Below are 8383 nucleotides of genomic sequence, written 5' to 3'. Positions count from 1 at the left end.
CTCTATCTCCCTGTGTCTGCCCGCCCGGCTGTGATAAAGACTGCTAATAAAATCTCCCTCTAGAGCGGCGGTCAGTCCACCCCCCCCCGCCGAGACCCTCTATCAAACCCAAATCACAACAGAGACAGTTACCCCCCTTGACTAAAGAAAGGCGAAAAACGGAAACGATGTGGGGGTGAGACGCAGGAGGAGGAGAACAAAAACAAAGCGACATTAAGTAAGTGAGAGAAAGTGACTAAGCCCCACCCCTCAACTTCCTTAACTTCAACAGTAAGTCGATCTAAACTCATGCGTGTTGCATTGAGTGAGTGTGTGTGCATGTAGCATAGTCTACACAGAAACACATGCTAGCCATTACATCGAGAAGTGATACAGAGACCCTCGTCTAAACTGAACACATTAAATATGTCAGTCATTGAGGACACAGGAAGAAAATAAAAGTCAAGGCTTTAGCATAATGAAGGTTTTGCGTCAGTTGCCACACATTTTCCTTAATCCTTTAATAACCATATGACACTAAAATACCCAAAAATCCCAGAATCTAATGAGTAATAAAAGGGCTTTTCACACTTGAAATAGTTAACTCTGGGTCATTCTAACCCGGGGTTAACAGTTAATCCTTGATATTCACAAGATGACATTTCACAATCCACATTCCTACACCCCGGGTTAATGTCCTTATTTGCATATTTGTGTTGTCAGTGTTACTGACTGGACAAATGCAGCACGTGACCGGTTTGCATAAAGGCTCTAGCATTGTGCATCCTCATATTACACATTTCTGACTGTAATATGTTATTTTTTTGAGTGAACTTTTCAAACTATAAAAAGGTGAGAATGAAACAGTCTCTTCTTCACTCCAATTGACCATTCGCAAAGACCCACCCCTGTAGTTACTGTTGCTAAAGCCATGGCGCTCTCACGCCACACATCATGTTCTCACACAGTGAAAAACACATTGCAGAGCATAGAGGACACCGACAATGCGCTGACAGACTGGACAGAGCAGGCTACTTTATGAAACAAAGTCTCAGCTCTCAAATTTTGTACTTTTTTAAACAATACCGTTTTGTGGCTCTTTAATGTGTGGTGACAGGTCGCAGTAGCGCCTCAGTTATCTCTTCCTTCTAGTTCATTTATAGTATCAAATAAACATGAATGAACTTCAGAAGAAATGTTGTTTCAACCATGGAAAGACATCAGTACACACCGTTTTTCAAGTTCAAGTCCACCGACATTAATTTGCCCCCTGAGTGCTTTGTCGGACAAAATGGTGAATTTGCCGGATTATGATTGGTCAGATGATCACCTGTCAATCAAACTCCCGGCGAAGGGTAAATTATCATGTTTTCCATTGCCGTTTGAGATTTTTCCCATCATACGCATAAATCACCGTTTATATACATAACGCAGTGTTTCCGTGGCTGCCCAAAGTGTGTGAATATAACTGATTGGTTGTAGGTTGCTAAGCATCTAGTTTTAACACCGCATCATTTCACACTGTACAAGTTAACCACCACAATGCGGCGTTAACACTGCAAATGAGCAGGGTTTCATAACCCCGGGTAAAAAGCGGTGCTAACCCTGCATCTAAATTACAAGTGTGAAACGCTCCTTTACCTTTAAAGCGGTGTTAAGCGCTTTGATCACACGGGGTTCAGCGCAGTGTGAAAAGCTCTAAAGGAGTTGCAAAACAGGGAAAATACTAAATAGGATTTTGAATAGGATTTCAAACCACACATGAATGTAGCTCCAAAAGGATTTGTAAAAATAGTATTTCATGTGATTTTTTGTCATTCACACTTGCTAAATCTGATCGGATATGCACATAAAAATTGCTTTTTACAGCCTATACAGTCCAGAAATTTAGGTAATTTATGCCAGGAAACATATACCTTGAATGCATATTTTGGGAGTTTATCATCACCCACAACCCCTACATTCAGTGTACGACATTTCAACGAGGACAGCAGGAAGACTCACACTTGGACACTGATTTCTATCTATGTATCAAAGAACAGTAGATTTGTTAGGATCATAAATCCCAGATGTGGAAAACAGGTTGCTCTGCCATTCTTGAACACCAGGGGGTGTGAACAAAATTGTTAAATTAAATAGTTTGATTGTGTCTGTTTGATATCAGTTTGTGGGAGGGACCTTCACTGACGTTACTTTGGAAGGTTGTTGCAGTAATAATAACAGACTGTCTTAAAGACAAAATGCATGTGCATAATGAGACATTAAAAGTCAAAAGAAATATGTTAAGGGGAGATAAATAATAAGAGATGTAAATAGGTAAAAAGCTAATAGCGAGGGGTAAAATGTCAGGAATATTTTTCCAACTGGAGAGTTCACTGTAAACAATCAGATTCCACTCCACTTCTCTTCAGATCTGATCCCAGATGTAATTCCAACACTTTTATGTTATAGTAACTCCGTCTTCAAATCGTGTCTAAAAGCCCTAGGTTTAATGAAGATTTAACTGCATGATGTTGCTATCAAAAAATAGCTCTGTATGTGTGGGGCAGGGAGGTTATTTAGGGCGTCACACATCATCTCTGAGTCACACTTGTTAAAAATCTCCAAACAAGCTCCCAAAATGAAACACACAGTAAATTAAAAGAAACATGCCTATCCTGTTTGTGAACTTTTATGCAAATACTTGCACTCACAATAACCATTTACATATGCATTTAGCGAGCGTCCTTCGGATGAGAGACGTTAAACCATGGTCTTGACTCTCTGTGGTCATGAAAAATCCCAAAAAGAGTAGGGGTGTAACCCCAGCATCCTGGCCAAATTTGCCCATTGGCCTCTGTCCATCATGGCCTCATAATCATCACCCGGTCTCCTCTCCACCAATAAGATGGTGTGTGGTGGGCATTCTGGCAATATGGCTTCTGTCACATCATGGATGCTGCACATGGTTGAGGAGACCCCCCCACCCCATTTATTCATAATTATTCGTTTTGATTAACAGATTTTACACTCAAATATACATTTTATATTTTATTTGGATGTTTGATGCATTATAAATCAATAAAGCTGTCCCTGCACTAAAGCTACTTTTGAGTGTCAGATGATGATCACTTTCTCATAAGAATGCACACAAGTGTCATGAATAAACATTTATGATAATGGAGGACAGGCCAGACATAAAACTGTGCAGCTCTGAACAGCACTTGTAGAAATTTGCCAAGACAACCCTAGTCTCAGCCTCAGACGTCATGCCCATGGACCGTTGGCTAAATGTCTGATGCACAAGGCACACAAAATAGGAAACACTTCGGGAGTGGTTCAATTTTACAGAATTTCCGGGGAGAGACAGTCAGTCTGAAGGTCTGGCTATGCAAGACTAAGACAACCCTAATATGAGCTCTTGCGCCGTTCAACTATAACTGAGCAGTGCTCATTCTCCGGTCACGCTTACTCAAACACACACACACACACACACACACACACACACACACACACACACACACACACACACACACACACACACACACACACACACACACACACACACACACACACACACACACACACACACACACACACACACACACACACACACACACACACACACACACACACACACAGAGGGAGCTCTATTCAGCTGCTGTGGCTCGTGAGAATGCCAGCAATTCTGAGCTCAGTAAAAGTCCTGAGGCCTAATGACTGTCCTTCCTTCTGTCTCTCCCTCTCTCTCGGTCTCTCTACCCAGTCATGAGCTCTGGATTCATTTACCCTCATTTAATTTGAACCGGAACATTCGAAAAACGTTTACGAATTAAAGATGACTTTTAAGAATACACTGGCGGATGAAGTGATGAGGGAAATCGCTAGGTAAGTCAAGGATGATTTATTGGTCCCACACAGTGAAAGTCCCATAAAAAATGTGCAATTCAAAATAAAACAAAAATGGATGCATATTTTAAAATATATATAATAGGACTGTGATGAGATCTCCACTGTTCTTAATAAACGATATGGAGCAGATGAACATGGTGATGTGATTATTTCTGTTAGTATTGAAAAGATAAATTAATCTGTTATGCTACAATACCTACGCTGACACTCCAGCTGCTGACTCATATTCCTATACATGCAGTATAAGACATGTAAACAACGTAACTGTACATAGACTTAAAATACAGGACATAATACACCACAACGCTCCGGAATAGTAAACACACAATAGACAATACACTACACAGATCCGTGTATACTTGAATTGTCAGTGCCGACAAACAGACCGTGTTAACATGGTGTCTTTGTATGTGCGTGTGTGATATGTGTGTGTACTTGGTCCATGTGTAGTCCGAGGTGTGCACCGTGACTTGTGGTGTCCTGGAGAGGAAATCTACTGTGCAGTTCTCAGGACTAGTCCACTACAAAACTTCAAAATCAAATGGTTGTACATCCAAGAACCATCATTATACGTGCATTAGTGTCCTTCATTCGGCTGAGCCGAACTAATGCCTGGTGTTTAGTCTCCAATTTAAATTTCCTACCCATGAGGTAGTACCTGAAAAGTCTAGCCCATTTAACAGCCAGGCACTCCTTCTCTTCTTTTCCTTCTTTCTCATGGAAGGAGTTTCCTGCTGATAAAAGCAATGGGTCTCAAGTGTCCTTGTTCTCCCTGTAAAAGCACAGCTCCAAGACCATGTTGTGAAGCATCAGTATCAAAAAAATAAAGGGTTAGTCAAAAAATTGACTTTGCAACACCCACAAGGGCTACAGCCCTTTCAGAAAAGTTTGTGATAAAGTGTCTATACCACCCCACCAGGCCAAGGAAAGATCGCACCGGTTTCTTTGTTGTAGGTCGCACAGCATGTTTAATGGCCTCAATTTTCCCAACCTCAGGGCGTATGACTTCATGTCCCAGCACATGACCAAGCTATCAGGTCTCCATTTTGGCTATAGTGCACTTGTCTGTGCATTCTTTATTCTGGTTAACACTACCTTGAGATGTTCCAGGTGGTCCTGCCAAGTCCTACTATAGATGATGTCACCCAAATATGCAGTGACGAACTTCTCAGTGCCTCGGAGGATCGGATCAATCATCCTCTGAAAGGTCGCAGCCATGAAGCCTGAAAGGAAGGACCTGGAATTGATAGTGTTCAAATGTGGTTTTAAAAGCTGTAAGTTCTTTGCTGTCTGGACTTAAGGGCACTTGCCAATACCCTTTGCACAGATCAAGGGTTGTGAGGAACTTTGTACTACCAAGTTTCTGAATCGAATCATCCACTCTGGGCATGGGGTAAGGATCAAATTGCTCACCAAGTTGAGCTTTCAGAAGTCTAAACGGAATCGAAGTGAACCATCTTCATAGGTACAAGCACAATGGGGTTATTCCACTCACTGGATGATGGTTCTTTAACCTCCAGTTTTTGCATAATCTCCAACTCTTGCCCCATGATGGGCAGCAGTCTTTCTGGAACTCTGGTTGTGGGTTTTAAGTCCTTCAAGTAGATGTGTTGTTGTACAAGGTCTGTCCTACCAGGTGTGTCCAGGAACAGTTGGTAAGGTATGTATTCCAACAGTTGCTTCCTTTGGTCAGCTGTAAGATGTTGAAGGTTTAAAAGGGCACTCGCTTCAATGAACAGGTAAGTACTGCTCTTCTGCTTCATCCTCCTCCAGTACTGGCCTCAACCAAGCTCTCCATGGCAGCATGTGCTGGCTCTGGTTGGGAAGACCTACTTGCCACCTTTTTTAACATATTGACGTGAAAAGTTTGCAAGGGTTGATTTCTAGATGGCATTTCAATTTCATAGGTTTCACAGGACCAACAGTATGTTATTTGATGTAGGGAGTAGCAACAAGACTTTCTGTCCTGGTTGAAAGGTTCTGGCCTTCTGGTCGTACCATGTTTTCTGCTTCACTTGCAACTAGGGTTGGGTACCGAAATCCGGTTCCAATATGGCACCGGTACTTATATAACCGGTATGTACCGGACCGAATCAGAACGCAGATTTCGGTTCCTCATTTCGGTGCCAAAATTCAAACGTGCTTTCGGGTGCTTTGGCTGGCACCGAGCCAGAGACAGACGCTCAGCGCTGGTCACATCACAACTCATGACAACTATTCAGTGTTTTCAACGACATCATGTTTATTCCAGGTTTCAGACATTTAAATGCTCATAAGTAGGCTACTAGCAAAAAACACACACTGATGTCTATGAAAGCGGCAATGACAATCCTTTCAGGCGGTTATAATTTGACTAACGTTACATGTTTTATTCACATCAGATACATGCACATTATATAGTAACTATATAGTTTACTCTATTCTTCTTCCAGTTCACTGGTCACTTACTTTCATGTATTTCGTGAGACGAGAATGATCTCAAGTGTTGTAAATCCGACAGATCCGATTCTGAGGCGCAAACTAACATGGCGCCGCCCATTGCGCTTTATAGATCAACTAACACACATTCACTCACACATTTGAACATCAGATAGTTCGTGACACAGTTAAGAAGTTTGTGAATATTTTGAATAAAAAGAAAAAACGAAATAAACCCGATACAGCTGAGCCGTCAGCGCTATTGCGGCTGCTGTGTGTCATGTGAGAAACATGACGCGTCGCCATGGAAACATTAAGGCGATGCGTTCAAAAATATTTAGCCATTGAAAATGATCATATTTCAAAATAAAGCTGAAGCTCGAAGCTGGTTAGTAGCAGACCGAGAATACAGACTAGGCTAACTGCTGTTATTACTGTAACTGTTATTTAGAGTTATATTAGGCTTGTTGTAGTTGGGTTAGGTGGCAATTAGGTTTTACTGTGAATTTGTAAATAAGTCAATTATAATTTGTAAATAAGTCAATTGTGTTTTGTATTTATTTATATTCATACATTTAAGTATACATTAAACTTTTAATAAATGGTTCAATTTAAATAAATAAATAAAAAGCCATTTAATGTTATCCACCTCGTTTTGTGGCCATTTAAAAAAAAAAAAAAAGTATCAGTTCAGGCACCGTTTAGGCACCGGAACCGTTTTAAAAGTATCGGTTTGGCACCGGAATCGAAAAAAACCCAAACGATAACCAACCCTACTTGCAACTGAGTTTTCTTGTGCTGGGATAGATGACATTTATAACTGCTCTCTCATTTTGAGGATGTTCTGCTTGGGTGGTTTGTCAGTGGCTTTCCAACTGTCCCTCAGGACATCCAGTGAACCTCTGACCTGGTGAGCAAAAAGCAGTTTATAAATCGAAAACCCAGTGGATGTTTGGGGAACTTCATGGTAAGCAAACAAGAGGCAAGGCAGCCACTTGTCCCAGTCTCTTCCGGTCTCAGTCACAAACTTCTTCAGCATGCCTTTTAAAGATCTTATTAAATCTTTCTACCAGATTGTCAGTTTGGGGATGGTAGGGAGTAGTTCAGACTTTCTTAATGCCCAGTAATTCATGAAATTAGGACCTTGATCAGTTAACACCACTTCGTATGATGCCTAAGTGTGAGACGGAGTTTAGGAGTCCGGATGCGATCTGTTTTGATGTGAGCTCTCTCAGGCAATATGCCTCGGGGTGTCTGGTTGCATAATAACAAATAACCAGAAAAAAACCTGTTTCCCTTTTTGACTTCTATCCTCCCAAAGGCGTATCAACTGTAGGTATCGGAACAAGAGGTGCGATAGCGGGTGTTCTGCCAACTGTTAAATGACACTCAGGACAAGTTTTGCCATATTCTTTCACCTCACTACTAGGTGACAAATAAACAGGGCAAAATACTGTGAGAGTGAACAAAGTAAAGAGAGACGGGAGGAGACACTAAAGAATAAAGCAAAATTAAAAAAGACAATATTCAAACTGAGATAAAAATGTCCATGCAATCAAATTAAGGCAAATAAAATACTTATTTTCAAAAAGATCCCTAGTCTATGGGCTGCCTAATCGGTTTTAGGGTGGATTTTCATTTCATGTCATAGCTTAGTCTTTGAGTGAAAATAAACTTGAAGGCCCTCTGCAATAGACCAAGGCCCTTTCATACAATAAACAGTAAGCTTGCATTCAGATCTGCCTCAATCCGGTCTACATGAGACAGATAGAACCAAGTTCCCCACCCAACATTTTTTCAGTTTTCGATAATCCGTTTCACTCAGATGTAAGTAACAATAATGAAAAAGAAAATGTCTCGCTACTTCCGTTTCATTACAACTTTTATAAAGGCAAGTTGAGCTTACTGACCCTGGCCTTCTTATATTTAAAAACAGCTACACAGAGCACAACAACATAGATTTTAAATGTAATTTTTTAAAAGTTGTACTATTTTGGAATAATAACTTTAACACACTCCTTGTGTGCAAATATGCCTATACTTCCATACTATACAGTAGGAAAAACAGTATATGAGTCGAGTAGTATGTCAGAAT

The 8383-nt window shown here is 40.8% G+C and overlaps 1 protein-coding gene across 2 annotated transcripts in view; it reads right to left on the bottom strand.

Moving 5' to 3' along the window:
• Nucleotides 1–8383, bottom strand: part of pkn1a (protein kinase N1a) — a 44216-nt gene that overhangs the window by 15129 nt on the left and 20704 nt on the right. The window lies entirely within an intron of this gene.

Source organism: Gobio gobio (genome assembly GCF_949357685.1).
Source record: "Gobio gobio genome assembly, chromosome: 3".
Classification (NCBI taxonomy): Eukaryota; Metazoa; Chordata; class Actinopteri; order Cypriniformes; family Gobionidae; genus Gobio; species Gobio gobio.
This window is presented reverse-complemented; position numbering and strand designations above follow the sequence as displayed.